Here is a 20305-nt window from a genome sequence, read left to right as displayed (position 1 = left end):
CCTATTGCTTCATGGCAAAAGGTTCAAAGGTACCGAATAACACTTCCTCCTCCAACTCAAGTGATTGTGAACCTGATGATTATAAAAAACCCAGTTACAGTAAACTTGCCAACATTGCAACTAAACAACAAAGTGCATTGAAAAGCTTCAAAAACTGCCAGACAGAAGCGATGGTTTGTTGAATGATGGAATGAATCATAGTGAAGTTCTCATTGAAGATGTGAAAAGTCTTCAGTCTAGATTTGATAGTCTTCAAGATCGTTATGGCACACTTTTGGCTGATCATGAGAATCTTTCCTATGAATTTCTTCAAAGGAAACTAGATCTTGAGAAGTTAAAGATGTCTCATGATGATCTTCGAAAGGAAAACGATTCATTGATTGCTCAACAGATCAGTGCATCTGATGATGAGATGATGTATATACTTCTCGCTCCTCATTGGTTACCCCAAGTGGAAGGTTGAGATGTAGTTAGCAGCAAGTTTTCCCTCACACGGAAACTGTAAGGTTTATCGAACCACTAGGACTCCTAGGATCAACAAGTAGGTGTCCGCTGCCCCTGTCTAGCACAAGACGTGGACCTACACACACAAGAAATACCTTTTCTCCCAACGAGTACAAAGAGGTTGTCAATCTCGCCGGCCTTGTAGTTTGTAAACGATCAAAACACAAGCGGGAATAGTAATAGTGATTGCAATGGAAAAGTAAATGAAAACGGTAAATGATGGAGGTGTAAACAATGATGGTGATATGGACCGGAGTCACTGATGTTCACTAGTGATGTCTCTCTCCCAAAAGACGATAAACAACTTTGCTTGGGTAAACAAATCACAGTTGGGCAATTAACAGAATTAGGAACGCACCACAATGCTAATTATGCTACTTGATAGTTAGAGGTTCAATAGTAATGGGCAGTACGCCAAGACAAGTAGACCGTTTATTCATCAGCATCTACTTGCTAATCATCCACCTTGAGATATCTATCCAGAACATCTCGCTGGTATTAAGTTGCGAGCCCCACCAAAAGTGTAAACTCAAAGCAACGGACAACTGCATTAACGAACTATGCATAAGGTAAACAATCCTTGCAAACGCGGTCACAAGCACTGTTGTTCTCTCCCTCGTGGCAACACCACATCCCATAGTCTCATGTTTCTGTCACTCAAGTTAGACATCGAGGGGCATGAACCCACAATCATGCGTAAGCTCCCTCTTGGAGTTACAATCTACTACTCGGCCAAAGCAATAAATAGCAATGGAGAACATGCATGAATCACTAAGGAACGTAATATAAAAGGATAATCAAATATATAACTCATAACAATCTGAACATAATCTCATAATCCATTAGATCCCAACAAACCGAGCATAGCAATAGCAAGAGAATTACACAGATGCCTTGATCATGTAGGGCAGCTCACAAGGACTAACCATTTAAGCACAAGATTGGAGAGAAGACATCACATAGCTACTGGTCATGGACCCATGGTCCAAGGAGGACTACTCATGGCACGTCCGGGAAGCGTCCATGGTGGTGGAGAAGCTCCCGGAGGTCAATCCACCCTCCGGCAGGGTGCCGGGAAGAGGTCTCCTGACGCTCGTGATCTCAGAAGCGCTGCAGCGGCGTAACGATGGAGAAATTCAAGATTCTGGATGTGATGGAAGGGTTTCCTCACGGAGGAGTAAATATAGGCCAAAAGAGGGCACTGTAGGAGGTGGGACCCTCCCAGGCGGCCTCTTGGCGCGGCCTAAGGCCAAGCCGTGCCCAGAGGTCGCCTAGGAGGCCCCTGGCCCCGCTCTGGCCCATCTTCGCTGATCTGGAAGCTTCCGTTACGCTGATTATTTATATATTTTTCTTGGAATTTTCGGGATTCGGAAAATTGGGTAAAAGCCCCTGCAAAATATACATCAGCAGACAGAAACTGGCACTCGGTGCACTCAGTAGTAGGTTAGTCCAAATATGTGTAAAATGATATAAAAGTGTAGCAAAACATATAACAATGTCACCCAAAAGATCATAGAACAAGCAGAAATTATAGATACATTTGGGAAGTATGAGCCGCTCAGATTGAATTCACTCCACTATGTATCAAATGCATCAAGCGTGAAACTGCCAATTCTTCACCAGAATCATCAAATGCTTCTATTGCTACAAATTCTTCAACTACTCCTGTGGTATCAAATTCCTCACTTTAGAAAACCACAAATGCTACTGACGAAAATGCAGGGCTGAAGGAATTGTATGTGACAGGCATATACAAAAGTCTCAAAGGTCATCAAACCCTTTGCGATGTGCTCAAAAAGCAGATCTTGAACAGGAACGTGAGGAAAGAAGGAATTTCCTTCGAGAGGAAATTGAATGATGATGGATCATACTGGAAACGTGAGCAGTATCCCAAAACCTCATGGGTTGCTACTAAAGGTCCTCCTGTCGATCCATCCTCTCTAACATGAAAATCATGTGAATTATCTTATTCCTCAGACGAATCAATTGTTTCCAACTATAAACTGTTCAAAAATCAATCTGGTGAAGTATTTGCTCGATATGTTGGAACTAACTGCAAGAATGGACCACCCGTGAGGAAAATCTGGGTCCCCAAAAGTTGCTTGCAAAATCTTCAGGTGAATGTCCTCATGACACCACCTGTGAAGAACCTGAACCCCATATCAAATTCCTCAGGAAGACCAAGGTCTTCAAGAGGATCAAAATCCTCAACTGGTCAAAACTATGCTCGTACTCGTGCTAATGCTTCTGATATGAAGGGAAATTGCAAGGGATATGAATATGAGCATTATTCCTCAAATCATTATGTTCATAAATCCTCAAAGAACTTCTCTGCCTATTCATTTGAGTACTGTAACCCCCTACTGTGAAACGAAGCGCATTAGCTTCAATGCCCCCTTTCTCATATGGTGCTCGCAGGATGATGAACTCTTTGGCACCCCTTGAGATGTGGGTGGTGAAGAAATTGAACTAATTACTTCTGCATGTCACGTCTCCAGATGAAAATCATCATCTGAAGAATTTGCTGGAGACCTAAAGAAAATGCTTGATTGGACACAAGCCAAAATTGATGAAATGATAACATTTCACACGTCCTTAAAATTACTGTTTATGAATACATTCCTATCTGATGAAATTGAAATCATATTCTTCAAGTCTGAAGCATATGAGATGGTAAGTTGTACTAATTCATCTGCAGGATGACAAACCCAAGAATACTGAGTGGGTTCTTGATAGTGGTTGCACAAACCACCTGACTGGTGATAAAAGTTTGCTGATGAATATGCCACTAACTCCATCACCACTGAAGCAAATCACTTATGCTGACAATGGTAAAAGCAAGGTATTGGGACTTGGCAAAGTGGATATTTCCAAGGATAGGCACATGGACAAAGTGATGCTAGTTGAATCCCTTGGGTTTAACCTCATGTCAGTCTCAATGCTTTGTGATCTTGATATGGTTGTTTGCTTTGGAAAATATAGATATGTAGTCATCATGGAATCTGACAAATCCAAAGTCATCGAAGTATTTAGGAGAGGAGATTTGTACATTGTTGATTTTTGCACAGGTCCTCAACCAGCCACATGCTTACTAGCAAAAACCTTAGAAGGCTGGCTATGGCATCCAAGACTTGGTCATGAAGGCTTTAGAATTTGCACTCGCTCGCGAAGAAGAAGCATGTTATGAAGAAAAGGCACATGAGGGTTTTATGCTTGGTTACATAAAGGACTCAGACACCTACAAAGTCTTCAACACCTATCACAACAAGGTTGTTGAAACTGCAGATGTGCGGTTCGATGAAACTAATGGCTCGCAAAGAGAGCAATTGCCTCATGTGCGAGACAAATTATCGCCTGAGGAAGCTATCAAGTTCAAAGCTACTGAAGACATTATTCCTAGTGAGGAAATTGCTAAAGAAATCGTCCCCAGCACTGATGAAATTCAAAAAGATAAACTTGAGGAAATTGCTCCAGATCAAATTCCTCAGCCCGGACAAAATCCTCAACCAGCTCATCCAAGGATTGCAAATGAAGTAGAACCTGACAAAATTCTCGATGACATCAATGCGCCAGGTCCTCTCACTCTCTCAAAAGCTTCACATTTAGTTAACTTTTATGGTCATTCCTCCTTTGTGTCCATAAAAAAACCCTCAAAATTTGTTGAATCCTTCATGGAACCTGAATGGATTCAAGCCATGCAAGATGAACTTATTCAATTCAAGCTGAATGACGTATGCGAACTCGTCAAACGACCAGATCTTCGCAAGCACGATATCATCGGCACCAAGTGGATTTTCTGAAACAAGCAAGATGGGGATGGTCAAGTGGTGAGGAATAAGGCATGACTAGTAGCCCAAGGTTACACACATGTTGAAGGAATTGATTTCGATGCAACTTTTGCACCTGTTGCTAGACTTGAAGCTATTCGAATTCTACTTGCTTATGCTAATCATCATAACATTACTCTATATCAAATGGATGTGAAAAGTGCATTCCTCAATGGTAAGCTTGAGGAAGAAGTATATGTGCTCAGCCCCTAGGTTTTGAGGATCCGAAGCATCCAGACAAAGTCTTCACACTCAAAAAGGCACTATATGGCCTCAAGCAAGCCCCTAGGGCATGGTATGATACATTGAAGGAATTCCTCATGAAGAAAGGCTTCAAACCTGGTTCACTCGATCCAACTCTTTTCACAAAATCTTATGACAATGAACTGTTTGTATGCCAAATATATGTCGATGATATTATCTTTGGTTGTACTGACAAACGTTACAGTGATGAATTTTCTTACAAGATGAGTGAAGAATATCAAATGTCTATGATGGGGGAGCTGAAGTTCTTCTTAGGTCTTCAAATTCATCAACAATGCAATGGAATCTTCATATCACAGGAGAAATACCTCAAGGATGCTTTTAGGAAATTCGACATGCATGAATGTAAAGGCGTCAAGACTCCTATGCCTACCAACGGCCACGTTTGCACTGACGACAATGGTCAAGATTTCGATCAACAGGTATATCGCTCGATGATTGGTTCTTTATTGTATCTATGTGTATCTGGAACGGATATAATGCTTAGTTTTTCATGTGTGCTCGTTTTCAAGCAAAACCAAAGGAATCACACCATAAGGTTGTGAAGCATATTCTTCGATACTTAGCTCACACACCAACACTAGGATTATGGTACCCCAAGGGATCAAATCTTCATCTCGTTGGATATTCTGATTCTGATTATGCTCGTGACCGTGTGGATCGCAAGTCAACATCTCGCACTTGCCATTTCCTTCGAAGATCATTAGTGTGCTCGTCCTCAAAGAAGCAGAACTGTGTTTCTCTCTCCATTACCGAAGTTGAGTACATTGATGTTGGATCCTGTTGTGGTCAACTGCTATGGATGAAGCAAACCCTCACAGACTACGTCATCAACATGAAGAATGTGCCCCTCTACTGCGACAATGAGAGTGCTATCAAGATCGCCTACAACCCAGTACAACACTCGAAGACTAAGCACATCCAGATTCATCATCATTTTCTTCGGGACCATGTCCTCAAGGGCAATATCATGATTGATCATGTGAAGACTGACAATCAGCTAGCAAATATTTTCACTAAGCCCTTGGATGAGATAAGGTTTTGCAAGTTGCGGCGTGAGGTAAATATCCTAGAGTCTTCAAATGTTTTATGAAAACATGCACACATCCTAACACTTATGCAAAATTGATGACTTAGATGTGCAGCACACGAAGAATTAATTTTCTTCAATCAATGAAGAATATCACTCTTAGTGTGAGGAAATTAATGAAGAATTTGGTTCTCAGGGCCCTAAGACAATTGTACGCGGCGCCTGAAATCATCATTCTTATACGGTGGGTTACGCCACCACCCAACTTTGAAATTCTTCAAGCTAATTTTCTTCAAAGTTGAAATTCATCAATCTCACACTTTGTCAGAAAACCCTCAAGTTTTTCAAATTCTTCAAAAACGTTTCATGATTTTTATTTGCATATATATATATATATATATATATATATATATATATATATATATATATCGCGAGAGAGAGATTTCAAAGTCCTCAACATCATTCACTTATAGCTCAGTCCTCAATTTGATATTTCATCTAAGTGAATGTGATCGGATCCGACTCCCCTCTATGCTAAGCTCAACCCAGTCTATTCAATTCTTCATATGTGTTCTACTTGACACTTGTTCAAAATCCTCACCGAGTTCTTGTCAGTTCAGAGTTTGCAACAAAATCCTCAAAGATTCGAAAATCATTTTTATAACGTTACACACTAACTGGACCCAGTTTTCACGATCGGATAACCATGAACTCCACCGCTTCAGTCATGGGCTCCACGTGTCGTGCGGAGACGAATGGGCAAGGACGGTTCGGTCCGAAAGTTTCGGTCAAACAGATTTTCTCCTGAGTTATAAATAGGCCCTTACCCCCCTTAGTCAAAACTCTTTGTCCTCTCGTCTTCTCTACTCGAGTTGAACCCTAGCGCCACCGCTAGCTTCCTCGTCGCCGGTGAGGAAAAGCTTCACTGCCTCGCCCTCGCCGTTGCCGAACTCACGCTGGATGCGGAATTTCTTCCTCCGCCGCCGCCGTAGCTGATCTCTGCCGCCGAATTAGGGCGCGGAAGATTTAAACCAAAGAGCTTCTCTCTTTTACTTCTCAAGTTCTTTGTGTTCTTCGCTCAGGGTAATTAAAATCCTATTTTACTGCATCTGTTGATCTATTATTTCACTTTAGACTCGCGAAATCTGTTTTTTCTCAGAGTGTTTGTCAGCCACGCACACTCATTCCTGAAACACGTGATGAATTTCACTAAGCCACTCAAATTCTTCATGACATTCCTTAATTGTGTAAATTCTCGAATTTGCACAACTCTGGAACCCAAGATTTGAATGCTTAGTCAAATTCCTCAACCCACTAGTCAAATTCCTCAACTACTAATATTTTCAATTTATTCAAATCTGAGAACACATATGACCTCTCCAAATTCTTCGCACCTATACTCTATTCACAAGTAGAAAAATGTCAGCTGATGAATCTCTAGGTTCTCATCAACTTAACTCATTTGCAGCATTACTCGAAGAAACTTTAGCTGTGTCATCAGAATCTTCAAGAGTTCATATTACTCAGCAAAAGCCTCAGTTGATGAAAATGGAGGATGACCGAAAGCAGAAGGGAGGAAAGAAGCTTGAACAGAACACATCGTTTGAAATACCTGAAGACATATATGCTGACTACTGCACTCCAGATGAGGAAATTCATGGAAAAGAAACCATGGCGAAGCGCAAGATAAGGCTTCAGAAAATTGAACGACGGAGGGCTAAGGAGTAGAAGGAGTACAGATATGTTACTCCTAAGTATGCCAAGAAATTCGCCCTCAAGCCACCTTGCAAGAGGCCTCCTCAGGGTGATCAACAAGCTGCTCATCCCTCAAGCATTGAAACCATTGAGGATTATCCAGATGAGAAGAGTAAATATCTGTCTAAGCTACAGAAGAAGGCAGAAGGAGCTATGAAGAAATTAAATGATGACTCTGCTGCTGCACGCACTGTCGCCACTTCTTCAGCTGCTGAGGCCTGTGCTACAGCAATTCCTCACAACAATACTGTGCTCAAAAAGTCCAAAGCCTCAACGCCAAAAGAGCAATTGTCTCAAAAGTCTGCAACAATAGCAAAATCTTCAACAACACCACAGTCCTCACAACCTCAACAGAAGCAGCTCATTAAGCATCAGCCTGCTCGATCAAGTTCCTCAGTGTCGTGTCCACTAGCTCTGCTGCAAAGTCTCCACCACCTTTATTGCAGACTAAAATGACTGCTGGAAGAGGCATCAGGCCAAGTCCTAGCAAAGTCATCAATGTTCCTTCTGCATCAGAAGGAAGTGAAGAATTTGATGAGGAGACACTTCAATCTATCATCATAAACAAGCAGGAGCGAGTTGCTCAAGCCTCAGGCAGCTCCATTCCTCTAGGCATGGACCCGAAGGTTTTGCTGGACTTCATCGACCTCTGGTATGAAGATCTGAACACCCCTGTTGATGACTTAAAACTTCCCCCTGGTGTAAGCCACATGGTGGCCACTTTCATCAATGAGGCAAAGTGGAAAGAGCAGCAAGCCAAGCAAGCAAAGGCTGCAAAACTAAAGAAGGAGAAATTCCTCAAGCAGAATCTCCTCAAGATGACGCCTGAAGCTCTTGTATCAACTCAGGTTGAACTTAAAACTCTAACAGGTAAGTATACAAGGCTTCACACTGGTCGTCAAGGAGTCAAGGTTAATTTCATCAAGGCTGCATCTGTTGTAGTTGATGAATACAACAAGAGAACGACCCCTCCAATGTAGTAAGAAGCACGTCAATCAAGCTACACTGTTCAGCTGCGTGAGGAAGATGAAACTCATGAACCAGCTGCTGAGGAAATTCTTCAAGATATTCCAGCTGAAGAAATTGCTCCAGCTGATGAAACTGCCAGGCCTGACACTGCACAAGTGCGTGACGAAACTTTTCCTTCCCCTCAACCATCAAAGGTGAAGAAAGTTACTCCTTCTGCATCAGACGTGAAGAAGACTAAAGCGGTTGAGAAAGAAGCAAAGAAGAGGAAAACTTCAATGACCTGAGAAACCTCAGAGGCCAAATGCCTGAAGGTCATCGAGTCAGAGTCTTCAACTTCCCAGGTGGATGCTACTCCTCTGAATGTAGCTCCATCTTACTTGATCGTTCCCTTCGGAGTTGACTATGTCATTCCTGAAGATGATGAAGAAATGGAGGATGTTGAAGATGAAGAAATAATGGATGAGGAAATACAGATAGACGATATTCCTCAGTCCACCATTCCTCCAAAGACCACTCAAGAACAAGTGGGTGATGATGAAATTGGGTGCAGCACTCGAGTGATTCATGATGATTTTTGGGAAGAGACTCATCCTCGCTCACCCAGGTCAACTCAAATTCCTCTGACTCTTGAAGCAACTGAAATCCTCATAGGTTCTGATGGGAAAACCTTTTGTGAGGAATCTGCTCAAGAATCAGCTGCATTAGCTGAAGACAATGCAGCGATGAATACTCTAACTTCCTCCTCCAACAAGCAAATTCCTCAAGCTGGGGAAAATCCCCAAACTGAGGAAAATCCTCAAACTGAGGAAAATGCTCAGACTGAAGAAAATGCTACCGCGCACAACACTGAAACTACTATTGTTGTGGTAAACACGGAAACAACAATGATAGTGGCTACTCCTCAAGAAAAACAGCATAATCTTCAACCACAACAGAATCAGCCTTTCTCCAAAAGGCCAAAGTTTCAGAAAGAGGCATTCTATGAAGAACGCATGTACTTCACTGGCGAAAATCCATATGATAAGCTTCGCATCAGGCACAGGAAGTTTTGGGCAAGGAACCAACTCAACTACTATGCTTCGGTGCTCTGTTTGAGAAACAAGATATTTTAGCATGCCCATATTCCTCAGTGTTATATGGAGGAAATACCTTGCTTCGCTCTAGTCCTCAATGTTCTCCACGAAGCTAGATTACTGCCTTTATGCACTGACATCAGCGATTGGAACACTGACTCATTCTTTAGTTCTACGCCACTCTACACATCTCTGGCCACCCAAAAGATGTAAACACTTGGGTTTTGGATTGGATGACTCAGCACACGCACTACAAAGCGCCTGCAACTGAATTGCTCCGAGATCTTCCAATCTCAATTCCCTCAGAGGATGTAGTTCTGATGTATGATGAACGTGAACTGCCCAACAGACTGATGGAAGTCCTCATGAAGCCTTTGGCCAAGGATCAACCTCCAAGGACTCGATTTCTGGTACAAGGCTTGAAGTATGAACCAAGAACAGTCTACAAAATCTTGTCTTATGCCATTGCTCCTATCAAAAGGCATGATGATGAAGAAGATGTCATAGGCATCATGAATAATATCCTGTTCAATGTCATCCATGGCATACCAATGAACCTTCATGATTTCTTCTTGAGGACTTTGGGTGGCAATGCCCTGTTGCCATTTGAATTGAAGATTTATGCGCCGTGGATTATGAGATTCATCAGAAACAGGTCAGCCATCAACTACCAAGCTGATTTTCAGAATCGTCTCGGATATGTGCCGCCGATCAAAGTCATCAAGAAATCATTTGAGCCTCTTGAAGGCAAAGGCAAATCGGTAATAGATGAAGGAAATTGTCCCCTTGATGGCTAGTTTTGCAAGGCAGACTCATATTCTTCATATGATGACACTGCTACCCAAGATCCACCAAGCCCAACTGCTCCCAGAGTGATAAATAACAGACAGCTACTCCTCAGTCTTCACCAAAAGGTCGATCGCAATCACAAGTGGGTTAAACGTCACTTCAGTGCTATCGTGAGAACCCTCAATGAAACACACAATGCAGTGAAGAAAAATCACTATTATCTTCATGAGGTGTTTGATCGAACCTGGGCCACCTTGGCTCATCTTAAGACTCAAGAGGAACTCGAGGAATTGGAGTTTACTCAAGACTTCGACTGGTCGTGGCCTCCAAAGAAGAAATTCAAGCCAATTCCAGTTCCTGACTTGGTGGACAACTCATTTTTCTCATTCTGCACTTCAGAGTCAGATGAAGAACCAAAAGACACTGCAACTGGTCCAAGGAAGAAGCCTGTCTCCAAGAATCCTCACGCCTCTTCATCGGCCAAGAAGTGAATTTCTTCAAAGGGAGTTAATCCTCAGTTTTGTCCCTTTTAGTCACTTGATGACAAAGGGGGAGAAATCTGAGAGTTAGTCTTCAAGTGGGATCTATTTTGGGGCTTAGAAAATTTATTAAGTTACAAACTCTTGGTTCTTCTGAAGTGTTTTTATGTAATGAGTTGTAACTTAAGCCCGATGGTGCTCTGACTCTTTTGAACGTTTTTCCTCGCATGCTTATTCCTCAAAGTATATTAGTGCACACATGCTGAAATTCATCAGACACCATTTCTCATCATGCATTCTCAAATTCCTCATTTTATATGTCAAATGTGTGCATGATTTACAAGATACAGGGGAGATCTCCATGATATAAATCATCAATGTGCATCTGTTGTTCGAAGCAAATTCCTCAAAATATGCACATCTTGAGGGGGAGTCTCTCGGTATCTTGATTTCAAATTCCTAAAACTCAGTACTTACATTTCATATTATTATCCGTGTTGAAAACTTAACCTAGTTGTCATCAACAACCCAAAAGGGGGACATTGTAAGTGCATCTTGTGCCCTTAGTGATTTTGGTGGTTTGAAGACTTATAGGTTAAGTGACTAATATGTTTGCAAGTGTATACAGGCTCTATAAGTCGCTGAGGAGTTTGAGTTATACGATGAATATCGACCCCTAAAAATGAATGTCTTCGGCTGAAGAATTTGGTCTTACCCTGAAGACTTTGATCACGAAGAAATTGCGATGAAATTGATATTCCTCATGAAGATATAGAAGATGAGGAATTTGGTGGTTCCTGAAGAAAAACTGTCTGAAGAGTGTGAAGCGTTGATACGTCCAAAACGTATCTATAATTTTTGATAGTTTCATGCAACTTTTATGCTTTTGATAATTGTTTTTATATCAGGTTTATGATTTATTTGGACTAACCTACTAATAGTTCCAAAAGTGCACAATGCTCTTGTTTTACACTTTGATGTGTAGGAACTATCAAAACTAGAAGAGAAAACCTTGTTGGAGTGGGACTCTGACTTTCCTGAAATCGGTCCCCACTACAGATTTTAGGGATCATCTGTTTCTGCCTCGACGGTGAAGTCAAATGGAAAAATAATAGATGCAAAAGTTGTGGGGAGTTTTATGGTGATAGTTATAGACATACAACTCGGCCTATTTGGTTCGGACACTCCAGGAAAGCCCATTTTATTGGAGGACAACTATCTGATTACAGGATTACGGGAATCAGTGACGTGATTGAGTCCAACTCTTACCATATTAGATGGATTCGGCCAAGCCATGACTTGGGGACCTCATTAGTGCCGGGAGGGGTTCCTAGTAAGGTTCTAGATGTGCCCAAGAGCACTTGGATCAAAGGGCATCCATCGAAGGGCCAAGGATGATCGTGAGGGAAAACCTCATTTCTAGAGGGCCGCCAAGAGATACGAGATTTCCTCCTCCCAAGCAGTCACCTTGGGGTGGAGAACCACCTCCATACCAGCACTATATCCAAGGAAGAAGGGGGGCCAAGGGCCACCGCCCCAAAGGGTCGTGGCCGCCGTCAACCGCCGTCTCCTGTGATATCTTACGTTGATTGTGATATCTTGGTACTTGTCTTTGACTATCCTTGTGATATCTTACGTTGATTGTGGTAATCTCTTTGGATGGCCGCAGTGACATTGGGAAATTTATAGATGAGAACTACGAACTCTGAGGAGTTCTTTTGTAGTCCTACATTATTCTCGTCCTCTCTTGATCACAAAGGAATGACCTCCAAGTACGTCTCCATTGCATGTTTTTTGTGGAAATATCATGTGATTAGATTATGGTAATGTTGTTGGGAGTTGCCACTAGTGAAAGTATGAAGCCTGGGCCTTGTTTTCCACCATTGAACACCGTTTACTTTCAGTTTTGTTTCATGTTTACTTGCTGCCATTTTTATTTCAGATTTACAATACCTTGTTTTACCATCCATATCACTTGCCTTTTAACATAATCCTATATATAGTTTCATGTTTATATATATAGTGATTTATTTAGGTTCCTTTGGATAGTAATATGCAGTTTCTATATATGTTCCATTGGATAGTTAATTGCGGGTTTCTTGATCAATTCATAGGATATGAAAATTGCATAGGATCGATAGCTATGTGTTACATTTTGGAATCCTATAAAGATCAATTTCTCTTTAGTTGTAGTGAAACAATTTTATGCAGTGTTCTTTGATCCAAGGTTATGAAAAATGCATATAGCTAGTGATCTCTCTAGGTTTCATTGGATTGCAATATGATATGTCATAGTTATGAAAATTGCATATAGCTAGTGATCTCTCTAGGTTCCATTGGATAGCTATAGTGATCTCTCTAGGTTCCATTGGATAGCAATATGCAATATGTCTAGCTTATTGCATATTTCCAAAACCGTAGGAGAATATATATATATATATATATATATATATATATATATATATAGATATATATATATATATATATATATAGTTAATTTACGGTTTCTTGATCAATTCATAGGATATGAAAATTGCATTGGATAGCAATATGTTCCATCTGAATCGTAAAGATAATTTTCTTTTTAGTTGTAGTGAAACATTTTTCCTTGTTGTAGCAGTATGTAACATTTGTTCCATTTTAATTTGTTGTTGTTGCAGTAGTGACAAGCATTGTACAGAAATCATGGATTTCCTTCGCAGTGGCATCAATTTTTTTTACCGTTGACATAACGAACGACAAGCTGAAGATGAGGCACACCTTCTATATTGAGATACCAACTAATTGCCTCATTGATCTCCAACAGGAATTCAGGCTTCGACATGAGAGGACTTCGATGGCTCATATGGCAGTCGCCTTTATCGACAAGAAGTATATTGATGTGAAGACCAAATTCCCAACCTCTCAGCACAGACTTTGGGAGAAGGCCCCAATTGATCGTATCAACATTGAGTATGCAGCAAAAGATGCATACGTTTCATACGAGTTGTACCGCAAGATTCGAGTCGTCAACTATGGCCGGCGTCACCTCAGAGCAGGTGGACATTCAGATTTAGACGATTCAGATGAGTAGTGTTCACAACGGCGAACACTTGTATATATATCTATGCTATCTATTATTATGTACTGTTTGGACTAGTATCATTATGTACTGCTTGGACCAATTTATATATGTCTAGTTTCTGTTTGTGCCATTTTAGTTTTAAATTTGAATGGTTTAGACCTTTCTAACTTCATTTTCTACTTTTGAATGGTTTAGCCCTTTCTAACTTCATGGTAACATATATTTCAACCACATATATTTACAAAAAGTCTTCTGTTCAAATAAGTTCAAAAAAATGAAATCCCTTTTGTAACAAATGTGTTTTTGATTAAAACAGTCATTTAAAGTAACCTAAAACCTACCAAATTGAATATAATGATAAAAACACAGTAACATTAAATGGGAGCTGCTAGGCGTCCACCGGTGGATCCGTATCAAATATCCATCACCCAAATAGCCGTCTGATTACGCGCGCGTAGCCGTCCGATCTACCAGTTGGGTCGCTTCTTCCGGTCAAATACAACGTGAAACAACAACCAAGTTGCGGAAACAATTGCTCTGTTGCAAAATAATTTTAGACCCATTAATTCTTTAAACAACAGTCGAGTTGCAGAAACAATTGCTTTGTTGCAGAATTTTTTTCTTCGTCTTTGTGCAGCATAGGTACTGTTGCGGAAGAATTTTTTGCAACAAAGGTCATGTTGCAGAAAACTTTTGCAACATAGATCAGCTTGTATAATTTTTTCTTCATCTTTCTGCAACATAGGTACTGTTGCGGAAGAAATTATTGTCACATAGGTACTTCTGCAACTGCCCTCAAGGGATCCAGATTCAGATCCTGCAACATAGGAGGTGTTGTGGTGCGCAAACTGAAACAAGCGCTAAGTTGCAAAAGTGCAAGCTAGGTGAGTCTACATAAGACAAGCGTTGCACGAGCGAGAGGCGTCAGCCCTCAAGGAATTCAGATTTAGATCCTGCAACATATAACGTGTTGCGGTACGCAATCTGCAACAAGCGTTAAGTTACAGAATGATAAACTATACGAGTTCAAATAGGACACGCGTCGCATGGACGAGACGGCGGACGGCCGCGTGCGATCCGCCGGCTGGAGCACAACATTTTCCATATTAAATAGCAGGAAAAAGAATCACTCAAAAATCTATTTTTTAGTAAATTTATTCACAAAATTACATAAAAAATGTGAAAAACAAAACATCCAGTAAATGCATGAAAAATACCAAATGAACTCAGAAAGTGTTGAAAATTGATGATGTGGCCTTGAATGGTGCATTTTGAACACACAAAAAGTCTTGAGTTCAAATAAATTCAAAAAAATGAAATCCCTTTTTGTAACAGCTCTATTTTTGATTAAAAACCCTAATTCTTGCCGATTTGTACACGAAATGCATCCAGTTTTTGCCGCAACCCTCTCAACTTTTTAGCACATGCTATGTGGGTGAAATGATGATACTATGCCAACTTTGAACCTATTGAGAGTTCAGTTGTAGTGCTTTACAATTTCTCGGCCATTTAGCTAAAAAATATCAGTAAATGCATGAAAAATACCAAATGAACTGAGAAAGTGTTGAAACTTTGGCCTTGAGTGGTGCATTTTGAACACACAAAAAGTCTTGAGTTCAAATAAGTTCAAAAGATGAAATCCCATTTGTAACAGATCTGTTTTTGATTAAAAACCGTGATACTTCGAAAGAGATTGTTTGATTTGTACAAGAAGTGCATCCAGTTTTTGCTGCAACCCTCTTAACTTTTTAGCACATTCTATGTGGGTGAAATGATGATACCATGCCAACTTTCAACCTATTCAGAGTTCATTTGTAGTGCTTTTCAATTTCTGGGCCATTTAGCTCAAAAAATCAGTAAATGCATGAAAAATACCAAATGAACTCAAAAAGTGTTGAAAATTGATGATGTGGCCTTCAATGGTGCATTTTGAACACACAAAAAGTCTTGAGTTCAAATCAGTTCAAAAAAATGAAATCCCTTTTGTAACAGATCAGTTTTCGTAAGAAACCCTGATACTTCGAAAGAGATTGTCCGATTTGTACACGAAGTGCATCCAGTTTTTGCTGCAACCCTCTCAACTTTTTAGCACATGCTATGTAGGTGAAATGATGATACCATGCCAACTTTCAACCTATGCAGAGTTCATTTGTAGTGCTTTTAAATTTCTAGGCCATTTAGCTCAAAACAATTCAGTAAATGCATGAAAAATACCAAACGAACTCACAAAGTGTTCAAAATTGATGATGTGGCCTTGAATGGTGCATTTTGAACACACACAAAATTCTTGAGTTCAAATAAGTTTAAAGAAATGAATTCCCTTTTGTAACAGATCTGTTTTTGATTAAAAACCGTGATATATACTTCGTAAGAGATTGTCCGATTTGTACGCAAAGTGCATCCAGTTTTTGCCGCAACCCTCTCAACTTTTTAGCACATGCTATGTGGGTGAAACGATGATAACATGCGAACTTTCAACCTATTCAGAGTTCATTTGTAGTGCTTTTCAATTTCTGGGCCATTTAGCTCAAACAATCAGTAAATGCATGAAAAATACCAAATGAACTCAGAAAGTGTTGAAAATTGATGATGTGGACTTGAATGGTGCATTTTGAACACACAAAAAGTCTTGAGTTCAAATAAGTTCAAAAAATGAAATTCCTTTTGTAACAGATGAGTTTTCATAAGAAACCATGATACTTCAAAAGAGATTGTCCGATTTGTACACGAAGTGCATCCAGTTTTTGCCGCAACCCTCTCTACTCTGTAGCACATGCTATGTGGGTGAAATGATGATACCATGCCAACTTTCAACCTATTCAGAGTTCATTTGTAGTAATTTTCAATTTCTGGGCCATTTAGCTCAAAAAATGAGTAAATGCATGAAAAATACCAAATGAACTCAGAAAGCGTTGAAAATTGATGATGTGGCCTTGAATGGTGCATGTTGAAAACACAAAAAGTCTTGAGTTCAAATAAGTTCAAAAAAATGAAATCCATTTTGTAACACATCTCTTTTTGATTAAAACAGTCATTTAAAATAACCTAAAACCTACCAAATTGAATATAATGATAAAAACACAATAATATTAAATAGCAAGAAAAAGAATCACTCAAAAATCTATTTTTTAGTAAAGTTAGTCACAAAATAAAATAAAATAAAAAGAAACAAAAAATATATTTTTTTTAAAAATGCCACCTACTAGGCCACCACTGCGTGAATACGACTAGAAACCTAACCAGAGAGTTGGGCCAGGATTCAGGCCCGCACAAGGCCTAGTAGGCCCACACGCAGTGAACAATTAGGCCTGAAAGCCTGCAGTTGAGAGGAGCTCGAGAGTGTTGCTACTGCGACAACAGACCTTCCCTGGCAACGGCGCCAGGAATCTTGCTGCTACGGCTATGCCTATAGGGACTTCCTTGGCAAATATGCAAAGGATTTCCCCGCGGCCTTGAAGCCCTGCATTGGTTTTCCCTTGAAGAGGAAAGGGTGATGTAGCACAACGGCGGTAAGTATTTCCCTCAGTTTGAGAACCAAGGTATCAATCCAATAGAAGGAGTGTTCAAGTCACAAGTACCTGCACAAACACAAAAAGCTTACACCCAACGCTATGAAGGGGTTGTCAATCCCTTATAGATTGTTTGCAAAGTGAGAACTGAAAGAAACAAAGTAAACAAAGCAAAGTAAAAGTGAAATTGGAGACGATAGTTGTGAATAGACCCGGGGGCCGTAGTGTTCACTAGTGGCTTCTCTCATGAAAGCAAGTAGATGGTGGGTGAACGAATTACCGTCGAGCAATTGATAGAATCGCGCAAAGTCGTGACGTTATCTAAGGCAATGATTATATCTATAGGCATCACATCCAAAACAAATAGACCGATACTTTCTGCATCTACTACTATTACTCCACACGTCGACCGCTATCCAGCATGCATCTAGTGTATTAAATCCAAAAAAACAGAGTAACGCCTTAAGCAAGATGACATGATGTAGATGGACAATCTCATATCAATGATAAAAGCCCATCTTGTTACCCTTGATGGGAACAACATGATGCATGCCTTGCTGCCCCTTCTGTCACTGGGAAAGGTCACCACACGGTATGAACCCAAAACCAAGCACTTCTCCCATTGCAAGAATCATAGATGTAGTTGGCCAAACAAAACCCAAGACTTGGAGAGACTTACAAGGATATCAAATCATGCATATAAGAAATCAGCAAAGACTCAAATATAATCCATAGATAATCTGATCACAAATCCACAATTCATTGGATCTCGACAAACACACCGCCAAAGAGGATTACATCGGATAGATCTCCATGAAGATCATGGAGAACTTTGTATTAAAGATCCAAGAGAGAGAAGAAGCCATCTAGCTACTAACTACGGACCCGTAGGTCTGAAGTGGACTACTCACAAGTCATTGGAGAGGCGATGATGTTGATGTAGAAGCCCTCCAACTCCAAAGTCCCCTCCGACAGGGCACCGGGAAGGGTCTCTAGATGAGATCTCACGGAAACGGAAGCTTGCGGCGGTGGAAAAGTGTTTTCGTGGATGCCCTGATTTTTTCTGCGATTTTAGGGAATTTATAGGCCAAAGAGCTAGGGCAGGGGAGCGCCAGGGAGGCCACAAGCCTGGTTGCCGCGGGCCCCCTTGGCCGCGGCAACAGGGCTTCTGGGCTCCCTGTGGGCCCCCTGCCTTGGCCCTCAAGCCTCCCGATCTTCTTCTGTTCTGGAAAAATTTATTTCAGGGATTTTATTCCGTTTGGACTCCATTCCAAAATCAGATCTAAAAAGAGTCAAAAACATAGAAAAACAGGAACTTGCACTTGGCACTGAATTAATAAGTTAGTCCGAAAAAATATATAAAAGGTATATGAAACATCCAAAGTTGACAAGATAACAGTGTGAAACCATCAAAAATTATAGATACGTGTATCAAGCATCCCCAAGCTTAACTCCTGCTCGTCCTCGAGTAGGGAAGTCGTAAAGAATGAATTTTTGATGCTTTCATGCTACCTAGCATAGATGTCCTTTGTAACTCCTCTTATGTGACGTGAATGTTCAGATCCATTAGATTCAAAACAATAGTTTGCTATTGACGTGGAGACAATAATAATTCAAGCAAACTAGCAAGGTAATCATGAACTTTCAAAATAAAAAGGCCAAAAGAAAGTTATCCCTACAAAATCATATAGTCTCGTTATGCTCTATCATCCTTGCACAACGAATTTAAATCATGCACAACCTCGGTATTGGCCAAGTAATTGTTTTCACACCTTTACTTTCTCAAACTTTTTTCAACTCTCACACAGTACATGAGCGTGAGCCATGGTTTTAGCACTATAAGTGGTGTGGAGTGTGGTGGAGGTTGCAAGGCAAACAAGGAGAATATGGTCACATTGACTAGGCATATCAATGAGCTATGGAGATGCTCATCAATAGATATCAACGTGAATGAGTAGGGACTGCCATACAATTGATGCACTAGAGCTAAGAGTATGCGAAAGCTCTTAAAGAAAACTAGTGGGTGTGCATCCAACTTGCTTGCTCACGAAGACATAAGGCAATTTTGAGGAAGCCTATCATTGGAATATACAAGCCAAGTTATATAATGAAAATTTCCCACTAGCTATTTGGTGCTGACAAAACGAGACACTCTCAATCATGACGATCACGGTGCTTCATATGCACAAGTGTGGAAAGATAGTAGCATTGTCCCTTCTCTCTTTTTCTCCCATTTTTTTGTGGGCTCTTTGGCCTTTTTTTGTGGGCATATTTGGCCTCTTTTATTTACTCACATGGGACAATGCTCCATCCATGATGATCATCACACTTACAACTCAAAACTTAGAGCAATGATGACTCTATATGGAATGCCTTCCGTAGTGTACCGTGACAATGATCTAGCATGGCATAGACATCAATGGGAACATCTTGCTAGCTATCTTATGTTCATGCAATGGCAATGTAGAAATGGTGGCACATGTCATGGTGGTAGTCGTATGGTAATATATCTCGGAATAGCTTTGAGAAAGCCATAGTAGGTAGGTATGGTGGCTGTTTTGAGGGAGGCTATACGGTGGGTTTTGTGCACCAGTGAAAGTTGCACGACACTAAAGAAGATAGTGATGGTGGAAGGTGAAAGTGCATCTAAACCATGGACTCAACATTAGTCATGAAGAACTCATATACTTGTTGCAAAAGTTTTAGTAGTAATCGAAACAAAGCATTCAAGGCATACTCCTAGGGGAAGGGTTGGTAGGTATAAACCATCGCGCGATCCCGACCGCCACACAAAGGATGACAATCAATATTCTAATCATGCTCAGACTTCATCACGTAGCGGTTCACCATACGTGCATGCTACGGGAATCACTAACTTCAACACAAGTATTTCTAGATCCGCAACACCTTACTAATATAACTTCAATATTACCACAACCACAACTCAAAACTAATTGAGATGAATCAAACTTCTCTAACTACTCAATGCACATGAAGGTGGAAGTTTTCTTATCCCTATGGATAACTACCCCTTTTGAGACT

This window comes from Hordeum vulgare, chromosome 7H, assembly GCF_904849725.1.
Source record: "Hordeum vulgare subsp. vulgare chromosome 7H, MorexV3_pseudomolecules_assembly, whole genome shotgun sequence".
NCBI classification, from domain to species: Eukaryota; Viridiplantae; Streptophyta; class Magnoliopsida; order Poales; family Poaceae; genus Hordeum; species Hordeum vulgare.
The sequence above is the reverse complement of the archived record's forward strand: the minus strand, read 5'-3'. Positions refer to the sequence as shown.